Source organism: Pleurodeles waltl, chromosome 8 (assembly GCF_031143425.1).
Source record: "Pleurodeles waltl isolate 20211129_DDA chromosome 8, aPleWal1.hap1.20221129, whole genome shotgun sequence".
Taxonomy (NCBI): Eukaryota; Metazoa; Chordata; class Amphibia; order Caudata; family Salamandridae; genus Pleurodeles; species Pleurodeles waltl.
In genome coordinates, this window is record NC_090447.1 from 643,515,867 (window position 1) to 643,538,546 (window position 22,680).

Here is a 22,680-nt window from a genome sequence, read left to right on the forward strand (position 1 = left end):
ACAGCAGTCCTCTCAGCTTCCCTGTTATCCTGTGCCCCTGTCCACTGAACCGTGTGCCCACTGCCACTGACCCCAGGTCCCTGATTGTCTTGGGTTGGTGGGTTTGCCTGGGGTCCCTGTAGTGGTGGACACACTGCTGATGGACATGTACTGGGGACAGAGGGATGGGCCTGCTGGGTGGGTGCTGTGGCAGTGTTTCCTGAGGGGAGAGGCTCTGTGGTGGTTTGGGACTGTGTCAGGGGAACCGACTGTACCGAGGTCCCTGATGGGCCGGGCTGGTCATCTTGATCCAGTCGTGCAGAGCTGCTGGCATCTCTGTCGGCCTCTTCTGTGGGGGGACTGGATATGTCTGGCACCTCCTGTCCGGTGATGTTGGGTATGGGTCCTGTTGGGGTGTAAATGCATAGTTTTAGTATCTGTGTGTGCTATCTTGTGCAATGGGTGAGGTACCCTCTACTCCTGTGCTTGCGTCATTGTGTTAGCCCTTTTGCGATAGTTGGTTTGGGGTCTGTGTGGGTTTCTGTACTGGACATGCTTTGGTGACAGTGGTCCATGCATAGGTGTTGCATGCAGGGCCTTGGTATTGAGATGTGTGGGTTGTGATAGTGGGACATATGAAGATGATGGTGTGATGGCGGTGAGGGTAAGAATGGGAGTATGTGATGGCATGCAGGTGGGGTGGGAGGATGAAGTAGTTAAGATATGACTTACCAGAGTCCAGTCCTCCTGCTACTTCCGCGTGGCCCTCAGGATTCATTATTGCCAAGACTTGCTCCTCCTATGTTAGTTGTGGGGGAGGGGGTGGGGGTCCACCGCCAGTCCTCTGTACAGCAATCTGGTGTCTTGATACCATAGAACGTACCTTCCTCCGTAGGTCGTTCCACCTCTTCCTGATGTCATCCCGTGTTCTTGGATGCTGTCCCACTGCATTGACCCTGTCGACGATTCTCCGCCATAGCTCCATCTTCCTGGCAATGGAGGTCTGCTGTACCTGTGATCCGAATAGCTGTGGCTCTACCCGGATGATTTCCTCCACCATGATCCTGAGCTCCTCCTCTGAAAACCTGGGGTGTCTTTGAGGTGCCATGATGTGGTGTGGGTGTTGTGTGAGGTACTGTCTCTTGTGATGTGTGGGGGGATGTGTTGGTGTGTGTTTTTTGAGGTGCGTGGATGTTGTATAAGTGACGGTGTTGTGTGTCAGTGGATGCTGGTGTTGTGTTAGCTAATCTCTCTCTCTGGCCTTCTTCCACATTTTTGGTTGTAAGGGTTTGTGGGTAATGTGGGTGTGTTTTATAGTGTTGTGGGTGTGGTGTGTGTATGTGCATCAGGTGTGTGTATTTTGAATTGTCTAATGTGGTTGTGTATTGTAAATGTGGGTGTATTTTGAGTGCGGCGGTGTGTACCACCAATGGATTACAGCAGTTGAAAGACCGCCATGTTGATTTGTGGGTCGTGATGGTGTGGGCGTATTCTTGTTGGCGTGACGGTGTAGGTTTTGGTATCGCCAGTTTATCACTGACCTTTGGTGTGGCGGACTTGTGTGGGTGTCTGTATTGTGGCAGATTCCGAGATGTGGGTCGTAATACCTGTAGTGGATTTCCGCTGCCGCAACGGTATATTGGCGGTCTTCAGCATGGCGGTTAGCAGGATTTACCGCTAGGGTTGTAATGAGGGCCTTAGTCACGCTATTGTAGTAGTGGGTGAGTACCTCAAAGAAATTCTAAAGCCTTAGAAAGTTGCAAGGCATGGTTCACCCGTAAAACAAATAATGAAAAATGCTGCAGTGGATATTCTGCAAAAAGGAATTTTGAACAGCAATAATACGTTTAGTGACAAGCCTACAACTTTGTTACACAAAGGAAATCACCCTTCACCTAATGATGCCTCATGCAGAAAAAGCAAACAGATAGATGATTAATGAGATCAGTTTTTAGATAATATTAGTCACTATAACAGTTCATATATATTAGAAATGGGTCTCTATTTGGCAGGGGTATACACCCTTGTCCAAGTAGGGACCACGATCCTAGTCAGGGTAAGTCACACACAATCCAAATTATCCTGTGCCCACCCTCTGGTAGCTTGGCACTAAGCAGTCAGGCTTAATTTAGAAGGCAATGTGTAAAGTATGTATGCCATAATTCATGCAACAACACAGTGAAAACACCACAAAAATACACCACACAGGTTTAGAAAAATATAAGATCTTTATATGAGTAAATTAAGGTCAGAACTATCAAGATTTGATAAGCACAAGTTGACATATCACTTTTGCAACTATAAGAAAATTTGTAACTCTTTGAAAATCAACAATTGTCTCTTGTGTACCTGGTATGCTTCACAATTACATGCACATCGCTGTGTCGATCTCCACTCGGGGAGCCGGCCTGCTTTGGTCTAGTTCAGTGAGGCGGTGATTCTTTCAAAACTAGGCAGGCTGTGCGTTGATACGGGCAGGCTGTGTGTCAATATTCACCGAACAAGAAGTTCCTTTTGAAGAGAAGAAGTCTGTTTGGCCCTGAGACATCAGGAAACAAGAGGCAAGCTCAATCCAAGTCCTTGGAGAGCACTTCTCAGCAGAGCCAGGCAGCATTCCTTCACAGCAAAGCAGTCCAGGTGAGTACTTTGGGCATCCAGGCAGCTACTCTTGGCAGGTTGCAGGATCTGGTTCAGAGTGTCTGTCCCAGGAAGTGTCTGAGTTGGTAGGGTCAAGGATCTAGTTTAAAGACCCAGAAGTGCCTTTGAAGTGGGGGAGTCCTCAAAGAGAGATTTTGAAGTGCACAAGGTCTCATTTCAGTATAGGTCTGTCTGCCAGGGTCCCAGTAGGGGGTGTGGCAGGCCTTTGTGTGAGGGTAGGCCACTAGCCTTTGAAATGTAAGTGTCAAACCCCTCCACACTTCCAGCCCAGGAAGACCCATTCAATATGCAGATGTCTTCAAGTGTGACTGAGCATCCTGTGTTTGTGGTTGTCTAGGTGAAATACACAAGTGAGCTGTCAACCAGCCCAGCCCAGACATGGATTGGAGACAGACTGTAAGGCACAGGTGGATTTTAAGTGCAGAGAAATGCTCATTTTCTAAAAGTGGCATTTCCAAAATAGTAATATATAATCCAACCTCACCAGTAAGCAAGATTGTGTATTACTATTCTGGCATTCTAATTAAGACCTGTTTACCCCTTTTTGATCAGAATCTACCACTCAAACAGTATATGGGGGTAGCCCTAAGGCTAGCCTATGAAAAGAGCAGGCCTTGCAGTAGTGGAAAACAGATTTAGGAGTTTTCCACTACCAGGACATGGAAAACACACATGTAAATGTCCTGCCTTTTACCTACACAACACCCTTCCCTATGTGTTACTTAGGGCCTACCTTAGGGGTGACTTAAATGTAGAAAAAGGGGATTTTAAGGATTGGCAAGTACTTTTAAATGCCAAGTCGAAGTGGCAGTGAAACTGTACACACAGGCCTTGCAATGACATGTCTAAGACATGGTTAAGGTGCTACCTATGTGGGTGGCACAGCCAGTCTTGCAGGTCCATTAGTAGTATTCAATCTAAAGGTCCTGGGCACATGTAGTGCACTTTACCAGGGACTTACAGGTAGATCAAATATGCCAATTGGGTATGAAACAATGTTACCATGTTTTAATGGAGAGAGTATATGCACTTTACTACTGATTAGCAGTGGTAAAGTGCGCAGAGTCCTAAAGCCAGCAAAAATGAGGTCAGGAAAAGAGAAGGAGGAAGGCAAAAAGTTTGGGGGTGACCCTGCAGAGAGGCCATTTCCAACACTAAACATCATAGTAAAATACTTGTACTGAACATTTATTATGAGAATATGCCAATTCAGTTTCATATTACACTGAGCAATAAACTGTGAAAAAATGACTCCAAGAAAAATGGGAAAGATAATACATTTGAGGTGACGCAGAAGTCCTGCAGAACCACCTGGAAAGATATCACTAGCTTTTGAACCTTAATTTCTCAAAAAACGCTGAACAAGTTTACACCAAATCACAAAAAGCATGTGGTCTGGACTAGCTTTCTGTCAAATTTGGTGTAACTCTATTCATACATATTTCTAAATGTCTCTAGGTGATTACATTGGTGAAAATGAGTTTTATGCCCCTTGTTTTCTTGACCCTTGCTTGACGGACCACCCTGAAGCATCCCAGGAAGGACCTGAGGTGGGTGAATCTTTTTTGGAATGTTTTGTGAAGATTTGTCAAATGGGGTCAGTTATTAGCAAAACAAAAGTGCTCTTCCTATGGAAACTCTGACTTAACTATAACTATGCAGTCCCGACCATCATTGTGTAATAAGGCTATCCTAAACTGTATATATTAACTGGTTTGTCACTCATTGCTTTATGTTCTAAGGACCTGTACAAATTAATCATCTGGTTCAAATCAGGGTAAAATATATCATACATGATTCAGGTAATAGATTTGCCTTTGGTGTTCACAATGGTTTTGTACACAAATATGACTCACTAAAATCATTAAAGATCAAAGCAAATTCCACTCACAAAAGTAGGCAAGGAAAGAAGTTTCTTTTGTCTTTTTAACTAATCTGCGTAGCAAAGATATAGGATATAGCAATTATGATTATCATTTATAGGATAGATTGGCTACAGTAGCTCATTTCACAAAAGATCTCGTTTACAAGGACTGTAGCGCGAGGCGGCATAGTAAGTGCCTTGCTGCGCAATGCAGCATACATAGAAAAAGGAAAAAACTGGCAAAAATAAAGATATTTCTCCCCGCTGCATCACTCTTACACCACCCCTGAAGTGGCATAGGAATCTGATGCATTCCCAGAATTAAGGGGGGAGGGAGCACACTGCCTCTTATCCCAGCACAGTCCACCTCATTGCATCTGCTTACTTCATAGTTCCTTTAGTTTTTCACCAAAGTTGGTGCAGGTCATGCTGTTGTCTCTGTCGTAGTTTGACTCTTGCTCTAGGCAAGACTGCTGGTTTAAGGATGACAGCACTTATGTTTGTAGGTGACTATGCCAGTCCAACAACAAGTTGCAACTGTTGTCCCAACCCTCCCAGCTCACAAGCAGTACCTCATCGAAAACCCAAATAGTAAAAGGTGGTTTGTGGCAGCCTTTACACATGGACTCCAAAGTATGCTACCTTAGGGAGTATTGTGGTTAAATAGAGATTACCCCTTTCTCACATGAACAACATGTCTCAATCAAACACACAGGCAATGAGAGAGATGCAGTAAAAGCTTGATAGGTTTTTATTAACAATACTGCAATCTACGATAAATTGGATGAGTTGCAATGATTAGGGTAATGAACAGTGCAAGAAACAGAATTGTGAAAATGAGTCACTAGTACAAATACCCCCACCATCTTTCATTAACAGAAAATGACATTAGATGTGATGTTTGTCTTAATACCCTAGCATAATGAACCTAACCCCTAAACTAAAGAGAGATAGGTGTGATAAACCTAATCTGCCAATGCAGTGTCCATGAGAACAGCCCCCCAACCCTTGTTACATTGGAATGAGGTCTCTAGATCAGACTCTGGGGGGACACGAAGACTGGGCCAGCATCAAGGCGACATGCAGCATCTGTAGCAGCAGTGGCATCTGGTAGGAATCTCTCTGACTATCTGTCTGTGTTAGATGCATTTATACAGATCTGATCGGACCCCTGACATGGGTCTGGTGATGCTTGGGGTGGCAATTTATGTAAACAATTCCCCCAAAAGTGCAAAGAGGGAAATCACCTAATGTGACTACCTACAGTTTGTTTATCTTTGTCGCTTGAAAGTGATGCCTTAGCACGGTGACACTCATAACATGAATCCAAAACATTGGCCCAACTAAAAACAATGCAGCAGTCTTGAAAGATATCATTAAATAATAGTGCTAAAACAGAGCAAGCTAAGTAGGGTAAAAGTCACTGGGTGATGTGAGCACACGTCAACAAGCCAGAAGGCTAAGCTAACTCCTGCTTCCCATTAAAACAAGATAGGATTCACTACATTTCTAGACACGGGTTAGCCCTTCATCAGTAGAGAGCAGAAGTAGTAAAGTGCAGAGAAAAGTGATCTGGGGTTGCTGGTATGCTGCCCAAGTCTTCACAGGTCACAGTACCACTCCACAGGCACACAGGTGTATCCCAGGGAAGCTCATCAGCTCATTGGCTCAAGGGAGCCTTTTAAACACAAGGGGGGAGGGAGCACACTGCCTCTCATACCAACACAGTCCACCCCCGTGCATCCTGGTATATGCAGTATGCTTACTTCAAAGTTCCTGTAGTTTTTCACCAAAGTCGGTGCAGGTAGTGCTGTTATCTCTACACATGTGTTTCTGGGTTTAGCCCTTCATCAGTAGAGAGCAGAAGTAGCAGACAGCAGGGAAAAGTCATCTGGGGTTGCTGGTATACTTCCCAAGTCTTCACGGTCACAGTACCACTCCACAAGCACACAGGTGTATCCCAGGTGAGCTCCACAGCTCATTGACTCAAAGGAGCCTTTTAAACACAAGAGGGAGGGAGCACACTGCCTCACAACCCAGTACAGTCCACCCCATTGCATCCTGGTAAATGCAGCATGCTTACTTCAAATTTCCTTTAGTTTTCCACCAAAGTTTGTGCAGATACTGCTGTTATCTTTAGACATGTGTTTCTGGATTTAGGCCTTCATCAGTAGAGAGCAGAAGGAGGAGAGAGCAAAGAAAAGTCATCTGGGGTTGCTGGTATGCTGCCCTAATCCTTGTAAATCTGGGAATGCATCACATACCTTTGGGTTCCATGGGTGTGGCGTGGGAACACCCCAAACAACACATATGGAATGCCCCTTTCACGCACTGTGCTGCGCGAAAGGGGTCCTTTTTTACAAGGCCATGAAAAGCCATGCAAGGTGGCTTTGCGAGGACTTGTAAATATGGGCTGGCAAACTGACCCACCAGAGCAATAAAAATAATGACACTCAGGTGGCACAGTGTACTGCTAGGGCCTTGTAAATGAGGCCCAAAGTTCACAATAATCTCACACTTATACATGTGGAAATCTAAATGAAGGAGACACAGTCCTTGGAAAAGTAGACAAGTATTTGTTAAAACAGAATGCTTTATATTTAAACACAAAAGGGTATATTTACTAAGATTTTGTGCCATGTTTGTGTCACAAAAGTGAGGCAAATCAACGCAAAATATTTTTTATCTCTTGACTTTCGAAGGCAAATCTTTTTTCGCACTTTAAAATCACTTACAAGTAACGCAAAGCAATGCACAGTGCTGCTTTGCATTACTTAGTGTCAAAGGGGTTTTCCATGAGTGGTATATGGGCATTCCCAATCCACCACCCAAGGTTTTTGACACAAAACCCTATTTACTAAAAAAAAGTAGCCAGGGCTTTGTGTTACAAAAATAGTGCCCCTTCAAACTTGGAGCTATCATGAAGTAATGCTTTGATTTCTCCTTTCTTTTCCAACTTTGTGTGTGTGCTGCACTGTGCAGCCCACATACAAAGTTGGAAATGTTTTAGAGTTAGTTTAAGGATGGTATGTTGTACTGGAACTAGTACAAAAACTATGCTAGCTTTACACAGACACCCTTCTACTATGGTGCAAGGTGTGTGCGTGGCGTTCTGCAGCAAAATTTCTGCACCAGCGCTAGGTCAAGGGAAAAAGAGTGCCATATTTCTGTAAATTGGCCGTCTCCTTCTCATGCTGTGCAAAGCATCATTTTTGGATGCTGCATTGTGCTGCATGACAATTTTGTAAATCTGGGTCAGAGATAGTTGACTAGGTACATAATATGTGTGATTTTATGTAACGTGAACACGAAAGAAATGTATTAAATTTTAAAGCACTGCTCTGTGCTAATGCATCTTGGTCCCTGTAGCCACATTGGAAAGGTACCCAAAGAGGAAGAAATACCTGCCATGTTTTCAGTGCCCATGCTTTACATTTCTGTGTTGACAGTGTGCCTGTGTGGCATTACTGTAGCCTATTGGTGACATTTTGGATAACAATATATTGCAAGCAAATAAACAAGAAACCAACTAAGATCCCTAGTTCTGTTTTTTCTATTTGAATTCAGATACTGGTAGTTCTGTGTTTAGAATGACAATAGCACAATTACAAGTTATTTTTGTCTCTAAATAACTACACCCAGAGGCAGTAATGCTGGAACAATTTTCTGGGTGGGGGTCCTGCCATCAATTATAATCACTAATGTCAGAGGGATTGTGAATAATCAAAGCGTCACTCAAAGAGCAGATACAGCGAATGAGTTACACCCATTCACCAGGAGAGCGATAAGGGTGTGGTAGCTAGCTGGTAATGCATTTTGGAGCACACTGTCCCAAGTATATTATTAAAGCTATGCTTGGCAGGGCACTGAAATTTATAGTCAAATATTGTCCATTGAAATTGCCACTAAATGTGCACTGACAAACAGCTTTGTTAGTAAAACTATATAATGCACAAACGATACAATGTGGAAATTAGTTTTCAGTAAATATTTGTCATTTGCTCATCATCAAGTAAAGTGCTTTGATATGATTTGATCCTATTAAAATGTTTGTTTACATCACATATGAAAATTGCAGTACAGTTATTTACAGGTATTCAAATGTTGTGTGTTAGGAAAACACTGACATACTACAGCCCTTCCTTTTACACTCCCTCTGCACACACAACATTGTCAAATAATTAACTTTACAAAAACCCCTAATTTTGCAGTCAGAGAAAAAGTAAACACCAATCTCCATATGAAAAAAATAAGCAGCAATTTGACGCTTGCCTTAGAACCCACGGCAAATGAGACAAGATAAAAGCAAAATGTAAAATCGTATTGTGTATTTACCATCTGAACTTCAGAAGCAAGTTTATTTTGAGGGCGTGCGGTACCCCATCCCTCGCACCCTTATTTCAAGGAACCTAAGCCTGAAGCCAAAGTGTTACCTCAGTACAAAGGCCTCCAAAGACCTCCAAAATTTGCATATTTATCAACACCTTCAAACAAGTTCCTGTAAATATCTGTCATAAGAACTAAACATTCGAAAATGACAGTCTTGCCTTCTCTGGCTCCCTTTCTTAATTATTTACACTTTAAATTTTTAGTTTTCCAACCAGGGAGATGTAGGATAATCAGTTGCTGAACATCAGTCCAGAGTAATCTCTGATACTCTATAGCATAGCAGTAAAGACGTTTAAAGTTATTATTTTCACCTGTTGGTAGTTCTCTGTGACAACCTGGGAACAATATCTAAGTGAAAATGAGCAGCAGAAAAGAATGTGAAGGTGCAAGCTGCGTACCATCACTGTCCCCTGCACTGCTGTGAGAATGCATATTTTTGGTTGCACCATCATGTGTTACAGAAATGACATAATAATAATCAACCATACATACATCAGGTGTCTTAATGTTACTTGTTAGAAATGGGGTCTCTGGTTGGCAGTCAGTTTGAACTCTGTCCTAGAAGGGACCCTCACTCTAGTCAGGGCAAGGGAGTTATGCTCCTAAGACAACCCCTGCTCACCCCCTTGGCAGCTTAGCACAAGTAGTCAAGCTTATCTCAAAGGCAATGTGTAATGTATGTGTCCCAACACACACATTAATACAGTGAAAATACCACAAAAGTCACACAACACTAGTTTAGACAAATAGCCAATATTTATCTAAATCAAATAAGATCCAAACGACAAAAATCCAACATACACAAGGAAAGTTATGAATTTTTAAAGTAAAAAGAGTTTTAATCCATACTAATCAATTAATGTGTTGTTTTTACACAAAATACCTGGTTTGCGTAAAAAATAAAGCCACACAAGGCCGAGTGTGCACCGGAAAAACAGGGATGAGTTGATTCCTTACTCGCAAGTGAGACCGTGCATCGTTTCTTCTCCAGCCGGGTAGGCGATGCGTTGTTTCTCTCTCCAACAGAAGAGTGATGCAACGATTTCTCGATGGGCAATCTCAGATTCACGCAAGTTCACGGTGATCTGGATGCCCAGCAACGATGATGCATGCCGAATTGCAGCACACAATGGTGAAGAGCTGCGTTGCGTGGTTGATGGGTCAATTTTGGCAGGCGCACAGGGGTGTTGCGTCGAGTTCACAGCCGAGATGCAAGGGGTGCATCGATATTTCAGCCGCGAAGCAGGTGCTGCGTCAATCTTTCTTCCACACGACTCCTGTGCACGAATTTCAGTGTTGGTTCTACCAGCTTTTCCTTTCAAGGGCCAAGGGACTGGATTAGGCACCACTTGGCCAGATAGGAGTGTCAACAAGAGAGTCAAGGTGCTGGCAGAGGATTTCTTTGATGGTCCTGAGACTTCAGAACAGGGGGCAAGCTCTGTCCAAGCCCTTGGAGACACTTCACAAGCAGGAAAACACAGCAAAGTCCAGTCTTTGTCCTCTCTCAGGCAGAAGTAGCAACTGCAGGCCAACCCAGCAATGCTTACACACAGGCAAAGGGGATATATTTCTTCTCCAGCTCTTCTCCTTGACAGAGGTTCCTCTTGCTACAGAAGTAATCTTAATCTTTGGGGTTTTGGGTCCAGTACTTATATCCCTTTCTGCTTTTGAAGTAGGCAAAAATCAAAGGAAAGTCTCTGTTGTTCACAAGATCCTGCTTTGCCCAGGCCTGGCCCCAGACACACACCAGGGCACTACCTAAGGCCTACCTTAGGGGTGACTTTCATGTACAAAAAGGGAAGGTTTGGCCCTGATAAGTGGGTACACTTGCCAGGCCGCATTGGCAGTTTAAAACTGCACACACAGACACTGCAGTGGCAGGTCTGAGCCATGTTTACTGGGCTACGTACGTGGGTGGCACAATCAGTGTTGCAGGCCCACTAGTAGAATTTGATTTGCAGGCCCAGGGCACCTCTGGTGCACTTTACTAGAAACTTACTAGTAAATCATGGAAAAGTCAATTACACATACAGTTTACCCAGAGAGCACTTGCACTTTAGCACTAGTCAGCAGTGGTAAAGTGGCTAGAGTACCAATACCAGCAAAAACAGAGTCCACCACAAAATCAACAACACAGGAAGCAGAGGCAAAAAGACAGGGGAAACTACGTCAAGGATGCCGGGTCTAACATTACTACTGTAAGGTGGAGCATCTAAATTGTATTACCAATGGTGTATTCATAGTAGAGAATTAGAATGTTTGAATTTCAACATGCTGATATATATTACTGAAGCACATTTATGTTTGAGCATTCCAATTATGGTATTATGGTCAAACTGCAATTAATCACATTTCATTTATGATTCTTGTTTTCTGTTTAGAATTGCAAGCTGTACTTATAGCAATGTATTTCAAATGTGCATTAGTGCTTTAATACCTTAATAGATTAGCATAGCCAAGGGCCTAAAACATTTGATTTTTAATGTCTAACATTCAACGTGGAGTTTTGCTCAGGTTGCAATATTCTATATTTGCAGGTGATTTTGTGAGACTCTACAGCTATTGAAAGGCATGTTGTGTGTATGAAGATAGTGGGATTTGGGGAATATTTTGGCAAGGACAAAGGAGCACTAATGAACTGAGAAGAACAGACTCCTGTTTATATACCAGACTTCAAGAGACACTGAAGGTCACCCATATGTTTGATTTGTGGGATGAGAACTTGATGGGAGTTGCCAATTTCAACCCTGAAAGGAAGATGGACTACTGGCGCTCATGACGTGAATTTATTGAAGGGTCAGTAGGTTAAATTGGCATTTACCTAGTCAGAGGAGAGCAGCTTCTCCTTAGTCTCTGATGAGAGCAGATTCCCTTGAGATTTGGAAGAGTACTGACCTCTCTACTCTTTAACCTTTGTGTGGCTTAATGCCATACACACCAGAACTTCTACTGAGGTTTCCTATGCTCCTTGAGACTTAATTAGGATTTTCTTATAGCTTAGTTTAGGATACTTAGATCAACTTATTTTCTCTAATGATTAAGCAGGAGGACTGCAACTTATATATAGATCATCAGATTTTGTTTCTCAACTTTTGTGTTGCTTCATCTGAGATTCTGACCTTATGATTGTACGATGTCACCTCATTCAACACTTTACTTGACCTTTGGTGATATAGTACTTATATAGCATGTTCTTGAGTTTCATTTACATATATTTGCCACTAAATTTGTAATAAACCTTTAAATTGTAGCCTCCATCTCCTGGATTTAATGAGTGACCAATTTGGTTACACTGTTAATTGTTTTGAAGGTTTTGTTTAACTCTCCTTAATACCTCAGGTACCCCCAAAAAGCCATGTTTTTTGCTCACCACCCCACCCAGTTTGGACCCAGCGATGTGCAAAGTAGTCTTGACTATTCTCACCCTGGGACCCGCCCAGCCCGAACTGCCAGGCCAGGTTCTCCCTAGACCGAAAACAAACATTCTGAGACCTGTTTCAAGGTACCATCCCTTATCAGCCAGGCTAGATTGAACCCAATAGCACAGTGAGCACAGGACCCACGTCTGGGCATCTCTTCCCACTTAGGGTGAGAAAAGCAGAAAAAACAGATGATGAACAGAATGCTGAACAATGCAAACATTCACCCCAAGTCACATATCTGAGTTTAATCCATTGTTTTTTTGTTCACCACGCCACCCCAAAACCAGTCCCAGGATGCTTGTTTCCAGTCCAGGGAGGACCATGCCTGGCAATTCGGGCTGGACTGTAACCATGGAGAGCAGGGTCAAGACTGACTTGTTTAGTGTTGGGTCCAAGCTGGGATGGAATGTGTAGCAAAAGAAGGATGGATTTAGGCCCAGATCCCTGTACTGAGGGTGAATGGTTGACATTGCACAGCAAGCAATCCATCACTAGTTCTTTCGCATTTGTCGCTCTAGTGGGGCGAGTAGGCCCAGACCTTTGTCCCATTCTCCCCATGTCACTGGAGTCAAAGTAGCCTGGCTGAAAAGGGTGATATCCTGAAACCAGTCCCAGAATACTTGTTTCCAGCCCAGGGAGGACCTGGCCTGGAAGTTCGTAACTGACTGTTCCCATGGGGAGCAAGGTCAAGACTGATTTGCATATGGCTAGGTCCAAACTGAAATGGCATAGGTAGCAAAAACAATGGATTAAGGCCAAATTCTTTGTATTGTGGTGAACGTTTGACATTGTTTAGCGTTCCATTCATCACTTATTCTTTTTTAATTGAGAACCATGGTAATAGCCTCAGAGATGTTAGACTGAATCTCACCTATTTCAAAGTATGCACAATTGGCACAAGATATCTTCTCACTACTGGACAGATACATTGTGTACCCTATAAAGTACGAGTTTTCAATAAGAGTTGCATTACTATACAACACACTAAAGGCACCGAAAGCCAATTCTCACTGGCAGAGTTGGCTCCGTACCTCAATAGCAGATGCAAAGGTATGCATTAATCATCACAATAGGTCAACAGCAGTATTCACCCACAGAGAGTGGCAGACAAAACTGTTTTGTGTAGCATCATGATAATAATAATTAGTGTACTGGCCAAAATGAAGGTTCACTCCAGGGAATGGGCACATCTTCTTGGTTAGACATTAGAAAAACAAGACATTAACGGGCATGAAGGGAATTTGGATGGCATGAAGCCTGTGTATTGACAAACACTTGCTGGGGGACACTTAGGCTATGTGATTCATCCTTCATGATCTGGTGTTCAGGATTAGGCCTCAGGAGACCACTTTCACACAGTTATTAATCTAACCAGAAGTTGCATGAGATTGGTAGGTGAGGTACCTGCTGTTTTTGTGCAAGGGATGGGGGCACAGAGATGACAGGGGTCGTTTAGGCTCAGACTCTAGGCCAGGAAGGTTTTGTTCGAAAGTTACTATCTTCTATCACAAACTTTGCAGAAGTATAGATAATATTAAACACAATATTCACTTTGGTTGTGGATCCTGTTGCCAGTTCAGGTGGTAGCTCGACAGTGGCTATAGAGGCAAGAGTGGGTTAGATATCTGGAGAAAGAGGCTTTGAGTATTGCATGTTTATAGAAAGTATTCCTGGCTAGACCGCATCCTGGTTACAGGTGGTCCAGTGAGAAGCAGTCCATGTCTCAGTCGCTGCTATCCTGAAAGTGATGAATCCTGTGCCTCTTGATTGATACTAGATATGTGGGTGAGAGATGCGCACAATAGGACCGATGCTTTAAAGAATTTATGAAACTTAGGAGCTTATGCACAAGTCCCTTGCGCTGCTGGTATGACACTTTTTCCCATTTAAAAAGTGACACACCAATGACACAAGGGACTTGTAAATACACCCCTCAATGGGAATACTGAAATTAGATTGGCTACAGTGTTGGATGCTAAAAAGGGTGCGCTCCATGGCAGACTGATTGTTATATGCTCAGCTGCTAACAGACAATGCTCTTTTGGCACCAGTAACAGAAGGAGCAAATAAAGGAGGTCAAGAGGATTCACAAAGAAATTGGGTCATAGCCTTCAAGGCCTTGAAAAGGATGAGAAACAAACTGACAACTGTAATAATCAGTGGCAGGCTGCAGGTTTAAAATATGGTGGGGCTCCATGGTGCCAAACTCGCCATATTTCGGGCTCCCTCCAGGTGCAGCACTTCTACCCCGCGTCCACAAGCAGGAACGGAAGGACTTCCTTCCTGCTCAGTGGAACGGGCTTCCAACCAATCCTGGAGCTGCTTTCATGCTGTTTTCAGGATTGGTGGGAGCAGGCTTACCCAGCACTCATTTTGAGGCTGGGGGCCTGAGCCAGCAATCTCCAGCTCAGGGATTGCTGGGACTACAGTGTGCATTTGGGTTGGCTGTAGCTAGACAGCCTACCAACCAGACATGTGAAGCCCCACCCCTGCCCTCATGCTCACACTGTACACAGCACGAGCGTGAGGGCAAAATGAAATGGGATTATTATGACATTTTGTTTATTTGTGTTTGCCTGCTGCACTCACAGCAGGCGGGGCAACGCTCCTCCACTCCTAAGGAGGAACCACCCCTGGTAATAATGAACCAATTAGGAAGGGCTCTGTCAGGCATAAATCAAAAATTCAATGAAAAAGGGAACAAGGCTAATGTACTCCTAGAGAGGAAATGGGCAGCCAGAATTCAGAGACTGAAGAAAAGAAATACAGCAACCTGACAGGACAAGGAAGCCAAAGGACAGAGGCATAAATCCCTTATTTTAATCAATCAATCAATCACTTGTTAAGCGCGCTAGTCACCCGTTAGGGTCTCAAGGTGCTGGGGGGGTGCTACTGCTCGAATAGCCAGGTCTTGAGACGTTTCCTGATGGTCAGGAGGTCCAGGGTCAGACGTAGGTTGACGGGGAGGGAGTTCCAAGTTTTGGCAACGAGTTGGGAGAAGGATCTGCTGCCGGTTGTGGTACGGTGGATGCGAGGGACGTTGGCGAGGGCAAGGTTGGCAGAGCAAAGCTGGAGGGTGGGAACGTAGAAACCTATTGTGAGGTGCTGTCTGTAGACAATGGGGAAGTCAGTTTAGGATTCCTGGTTACGGTGAATCTTTCAAAGAATCACATTGCAACAGGAGAAAGAACCGGGAAGTATGATCATGAAAGAGGAAGTGCTAAGGGACATTGTGATTATGAAAAACAGAAATACCAAGGGCCTGGATGGATTGTCAGGGCAGACATTAAACAAACTCATCAAATTTGGTTTCCTTCTTTTTTTAGAAAGGAGAAGGTAGAATTCCAATTTATTTTGGAGGCAGGTGTCGCAGACATCCACAAGCAAAGGGATACTTCCAGGCAGTGTGTTCCAGAGGCCATGAACTTAGCTAAATGTTGTTGTAAAAATTAATATGTAGATACTCATCACGAGGTGGAAGGACTAGTCACAGAGTTTATTCTAGATCAGGTTTTTTTTTATGAAGGGGCAATACATATTTGACAATGTCAAGAAAATCTTAAAATATAAAGATTGGGAGGTTTGATCCTTTTGGATGACAACAAATTATTTGGGTGTTCACCCAAACTATTGCCTCAAAAATGTTGTTTTATGATAATATTGTGGTCAAAATATGGAGACTACAAAACTATTGTAATCTGAAATATCAAGGGTCGCATTAACAAGGTCGATGTTGCAGGGTGGAGCAGCAAGTGCTTTGCTGTGAAGCCCTGCACCACTGGGAGAGGGCAGACATGTGCTGTATCTATAAGATATAGCACATTTCTGTTCTTCTCCCCCTGCGCTGGTGCACAAATTACTGCCATTTGCCAACACAGGTACCCTTACACTCTATTGCAGAGATGATTGTTTTGTGTAGGAAGAGACACCTTCCTGCACAAAAACAATCATTGGAGGCAATGTCTTCCTTCTACATGTGCTGCAGAATGGATCGCACATAGAAAGAGGAAACAACAGGGAGAAATAAATATATTTCTTCCCGTTGTGTCACTCTTACGCCACTCCTGGGAAGGCCAAGGCTTTTGACACATTCACAGGTTTACAAAACCTTGTAAATCTGGGAATGCATCAAAATCCATGAGTGTTGGGTGGGACCACCCACGCAACACTCATGGAAACTTCTCCCTGATGTAAAGTAAAGCAATGCAGTGGCTTGTGCTGCTTTGCCTTACTCCATGTCTACAAGGCCATGTAAAACCATGCAAAGTGGCTTAGCGTGGCCTTGTAGATATGGGTGTGCAGCCTGCGCCACTGGTGTATCACAGAAAGTGGCACACCGGCGGTGCAAATCATTTGTAAATGTAGGCTCAAGGGTGTAGGAAATCTGCCTTTATACTGGGTCATCCCGGATTTTTCACCTTTTGCTGGACCTTATATTTTTGCTGGCTGTAGAACTATATGCTCTTTACCTCTGCTAACTAGTGATAGTCATTGCAATTTTCTTTCAACATGGCAAATGTGAGATACTCCCAAATTAACTTATCTAAGTCCCTAGCACATGGCACAAATTGTACTCAGGGCCTGTAAGTTAAATATCTCAAGTGGACTGCAACACCCATTGCACCATCCTCTACAGTGACTGATTAAACATGACTAAAGGCCTACCCTCTGTATCCTGACTGTGCAGTTTCAAACTGAAATTCCATGTGTTAAAATGACCTCTTTTGACCAGTCAAAAGCTGACTGAGTGATACCCTAGAAATCTGTGTTTTTGTGGCTCTCTGGGTGGCTGCCCTCCCAGCTGTTCTTTCACCAGTGGAAGTTTATTGACAAGGATGTGGTCAAATGTCCTCTTTGAGCTGACAATGACTCTCCTCTAAGCCTGTACTCCCTTCCATTGAAAGGATAGAGGACCATAGAGCTGAAGACGTCCTGCCCATGTGCCTGGTTCGCCCTACACATCTGTCTTGGCAAAAACTGTTCTCTGGAATCCAGCTTGGCTATCACCATGGCCTGGTTGGCACAAGCCTCTCATATAGCAGTGGCAGGGACACCATTCACTCTGCCCTCCTGGAAGTGATGACTATCCCCTTCTTGGATCACTAGCTTACGTTCTGGGTCCATCATCCATATAAGGAACACAAAAGCATGCTCTACTCTCTCCTGAGAATGACCCACCCTCTGTAAACCACTTATCAATGTCATCCTCCAACACATAAGTAGGCACCTGGTCTTTGGGGATGTGGACTATTTTACTTCTCCTAGGCATCATTACAACCATCATCACTGGACTTAGCGATGTTTGTTGCCTTCAGATCTAGTTCTTTGTGCCTCATCTCATGGATAGTTGTCTCCTCCACAGCTAAGCTCAACATTTTTTCCTCCAGTGCCAGCTCTACTGCTGCCTTCTTTTCCTCAAAGGTTAGTGTAGCAATTTTCAGCCTTAACTCACTCTGTACCTGCCTATTGTCCAACTGTGATAGGGTCAATTACAAGAGGACACACTGCTCCCTGCTCTGGACAAGGCAGATGACCTGGGTCTTATGGACACCTCCTCCTTCGCTGACACTGGGTTGACTGCAAAGCCATTCTCCTCTTCTTCCATTTCTTCCTCATCCTCTGCTTCTGTGTAGTGAACTGTAGCATACTGACTTCTTTCCATGTTTGGAGAGCTATCTGGTATTCCTCTTTCCTAGACCCCTTTTTCAGCTTCAACCCTCTTCGACCCTTTCTCCTCACACCGCTTTCTCAGATCTGTCAAGAGGAGGGTCAGTGCTGCTCAGATCCACTTCAATGCTTTGAAAATCACAGTTGCAAAATTAGATGGCAGTCAATGAAATTTAGGAAAAAAAAAAAAGGCCTATTAAAAATCAAAGAGTCAATTGAAAAAAATAAAAGTCATCTTGATGTCAAATTACAAAAAGGATGAACACCAATTTAAGAAATTGGGTTATTGAATAAGCTAAGTCCCCATCCCAAGTCGTAATCACAATCTTTATTGGAGTCTGAAAAAAAGAACCAAAAATCAGAATTTTAATTTTTTTAACTTTTAATAGAACCAAGAAGTACAAACTGCCAATGATAGTGAAGGGTCATGGTAGAACAGAACCTAGTTGCAATTTGGCACTGACTGCAATGCACTACAGCTCAGAGACACCAAACAGAGTTATTCTGGGCTAAAGAATTTTACCTTCTGAATTAGGGTCCCATTTATATGTTGGCAGGAAGGGAACTCCGTCACAGCAAGGATGGTGTTCCCTCCCCGCTAACACAGTGGTCCGTGAACTTCGGGCAGACCTTAAGTTTGGCCATGGCAGAAAGTACTATCTTTTATACTGTCTGACTTCTGTCTTCCATTCCACTCCCCAAGCATTTCCATTTTTTTAACAATCTTTATGAGAGTTTTATTATCAGCAATACAGTAATCAGGCCAGCACTTGCTTACCAGTGAGACACATCAATGCAAGCAGTATTCCCACTGAAGCCCTCATAACTGTTTTCCACATATTTGAGATACTCAGGATATACAGGGTCCATAAAATCCTCTACCATATTAACTATTCAAACCATAAACCAAGTCAGCAGCAGTCACGTGGAGAACATCAGAATGCAATAGGACACTCCCTCCAAGCCTGTACCTCGCTAGCCCATCACAACACCCACCCTGGTGTTTCAGGCCTTGCTTCTCATAATACTTTAGAACATGACAAGTGTCCTTGCTGTGTCCTCCACCCTCCCACCTCTTAACATCTGGGAGGAAACGGGGAAACCAGGAACTGTGAGGAACTGTGAGGGGGTTCTATATCTTCTGATCTGTGTGAATACTCAATAACTGCATGTCCTCTTTCAATCCTATGTGTCGTGGTCAGCCTGAGGTACCTGTACAGTGTCTAATAAACCTTTGCAGTCTGCTGCAATGGGCATCTTTCTCAATCCACATGCCTCCTCCTGTCACTGCTCCACAGCTTCAGCTCTACCCTACTTATGCATCGCTGCATGCCAATGTCCCCTCCCAGGTGACATCCTGGCCTTACAATGCATGGAGACCATTCTACAGACCATCAGCAACACCAAATCAATAAAATGGTTGGTGGCTCCCCCAAATTTCTACAAATATATAGCCATACCATTAAGGCCAGTACGGCATGTTTTTCTGGTTAGTGTGTCCATGACTGCTGATCGCAGGTCACTAACCAGCTGGCAACTCCAGAGCAAGGGTTTCATGTATGTCCACCTTGGGCTCCATACAGCATAGGCAAGTCAGAAAGGGTCAGCTGAAGATCCTGTAGACCTTGCTGGTGTTGTGTAGCCATTTAGTTATAGCTCCATGCATGGTATTTTAGCACACTGGGTCTGTTGTTGTGCGTTTTAACCTAGATACATTTTATTCAGCTTTGTTTATTATTTTAACAAGAGCCACATTTGCGGTCCTGTTTTATTTCTCTCTGTCTAGCTGTTCTTTACCCAGGCCAGCACTGTGTTCTTAAACAAGCACTCTGTGCTTCTCTCAAGGTTACAGTAAGATAGGTTGCCAGTAAACGTGGTAACGTTTTGTCTCTGGTATTCATCGAAACATACACATCCATACGTAGGGACATTTTCTCAGAACATCAGCTGTTTTATTATAAAAACACTTCTCATACATGTTAGAGGGAGATTCCAGCCAAATGACCACGACTCAATGCTGATTGCTGAGTGCTTCGCTACAGCTGCTTATGCAGACTTCAGGCCTTGCTCAGGTATGGGGGATGATGTCTTCCTAGGGGAACCTAAATGTAATACATGGGGAACGGTATTTGCCACGCTCTATACTACCGCACATGGTACGCCGACACTTGCCAATTTACCGGAAGTGCTGAAACAAGAACAACTAGAGCTTAACATGCTGTGCTCCAATATAGGTAGGAATTAGTCTATTGACTCTAGTCACAATATGGTAGCGTTATCTCTATGCTTTACTCTCCCTTTCACAATTTTAATCCTGTCAAGCTTTATCGTCCTGGTTATTGTAGTACATGCTTTAGTGTCTAAGATGCAGTTGCTTCATTAAAACCTTATTGAAACATATACTGCCTCTGCTTGTCCTTGTATATGTGAGACTAATGTAACTGAGAGAAACGATGAGATCTGAGTGACCATGATTTCCCTGAGGACTCAATTGTGTCATGTGCTCGGCTGCCCAATCATCCCTGCTCTTGGGTAGAGATGAGGCACTGCTAGTTAGCCAGAGCAAAACCTGGATTAGGCCGACAGGTGTCACCTGTAGTGGGTTAGCCTCAGTCTCCCACACCGCCGGTGATTCTGCCACTCAAATCCAGTAGTCTCATTAGAATAGTGACAGCCTACGCGACATGGCGCCGCTAATGTTTGGTCAGGCTCTAATTTTAGGGTCCTCCTGAGTATCTGTCTCACTACAAACAAAGACACATCAGTACTATATACGGAGACGTCCGTGGTATTGAGAATTTGTCTCCTCAGCTAAGTAGGGAGTACCTAACTAATGCTGTAGGTTGTTCAAGCTTGAACTCTAAAAGGATAACCCCCATTTGGTGTGCTTTTCTCATTCATTATGGCGAATCCACAACAGGTAGCAATTGCAGTCAATATGAGACCACCCCTTCCTGCACATTTACTGGCACATGGCCTAACGGTCCAGGGGAGTCCAGTCACATTTGTTGTTGACGCACACCTAGCCTATAGGACAGAATGTTTTTATTCTTGGTTCACATTTTCAGCAGTTGATGAGAACACAAATACATTTCATCATTATACACCTGCAATACCTGCACAATACAGAGCCTATGTATATCTAGAAATACCTCTATCTTATCAAGAACATAATACTTGGCTTGATGGCGCTCTACCCCACACAATTTTACATGTTAGGTTAGGTCCTCTAAGTAATGATAGTCCTACCTGTCCTTTACTGGCCACTTGTACACCTCACCCTGCTGCAGCGAACTTAATCGTAGCTGAAGTCCGTAGCTTATATGCTGAGCTGATGGCAATATACAGACAATTAGTCCAGTTTGTAATGCAAACATTAAACACAAACCCAACACGTGCTGCACCAGCACAACCACATGCAGTAACGGCAGGTATTAATCCTGCGACTGTACATTCGATCATGGGTAAGGTACCCACCAAGAGAGAAGAAATTCAGTTTCTGTTAGCTCAACAAATAAGGATGCTAGAAGCAGTATATGTACATACAGGACCTCAGGATAAACATAGAATACTAACTATGTGATTGCCATTTGGGATGGTTCCCACTGTAGATAATTGTAGTACATGGGGAAAGGTATTTGCCACGCTCTATACTACCGCACATGGTACACCAACACTTGCCAATTTACCGGAAGTGTTGAAACAAATTCAAGATTAATAAGGGGCTGCCCCCGCCCTGGACTTGGGGATGCAATTAATGGGCAACATTGCCACGGCATCCTCAATTATATGAAGTAACCTTAAAGGGGAAGCAGTCGCACTAGCGGTGCGCATGCGGGTCCGGGACAATCCTCCACAGGATCGAGAACGTGAGCTGCCAAAGATCATCGTGGAGACCTTCTTTTAGTATTGGTCGAGATAGTCTGGGGTCCAGACCAACAAAACCACAATTTCAAGGTAAATCTAATAAAGATTCTACCAAGCAAGCTCCTGCGGGTCCTAAGAAACGCTGGGCTAAAAAACAACAAACATCTAAAAAAAGAAAGGGGAGAATCCCTGCATACAGAGACCCCACCAAATAGATATAATCTCAGAAATAGAGATAATATAAAAACACCTGACATATATCAATATACTGATACACGCCAATCTCGTTCATTACAGGACTCATCGGAAAAATGCAGTGAGAGAGGTGGGCGGTCAGAGCAAAGAACTGAGTATGTGAAACCGAGACAGGAATCACAACGCTCAACAGAAGTTTCTGTTAAAAAAGAAGAGAAACTTCCCCAATAAAAACCACAATTCCCAAAGAAAAAGCTGGCAGCAGTTGCAGTTCGACATGCCACTCGAGAAGAGGCCTCTCTTGAAGAACAAGGAATGGGCACTAGCGCTATTAGAAAGCGCGGCAGAGGTCACAATAGTTCACCGGAATCTTCTAGAGCATCTGGAGGTGAAAGTAACTGATGAGTTCCTACAAGTAGAAACTGTGGACATGCGTGCCTCCACGCCTGATAGGTTGTACAAAGTAACGCTACAGTTAGAAGGAGACATAGAGCGTTCAATAGACGCAATCTTTTGGGACTTCGTCATAAACATATTTGATGTTTTACTGGCCGAAAAGGATTGGCCACCTGAATTTGTCTGTACATGCCGATATGGGGAAGATGTTACTAAACCTTGATTTGACAGATGCTTTATTCG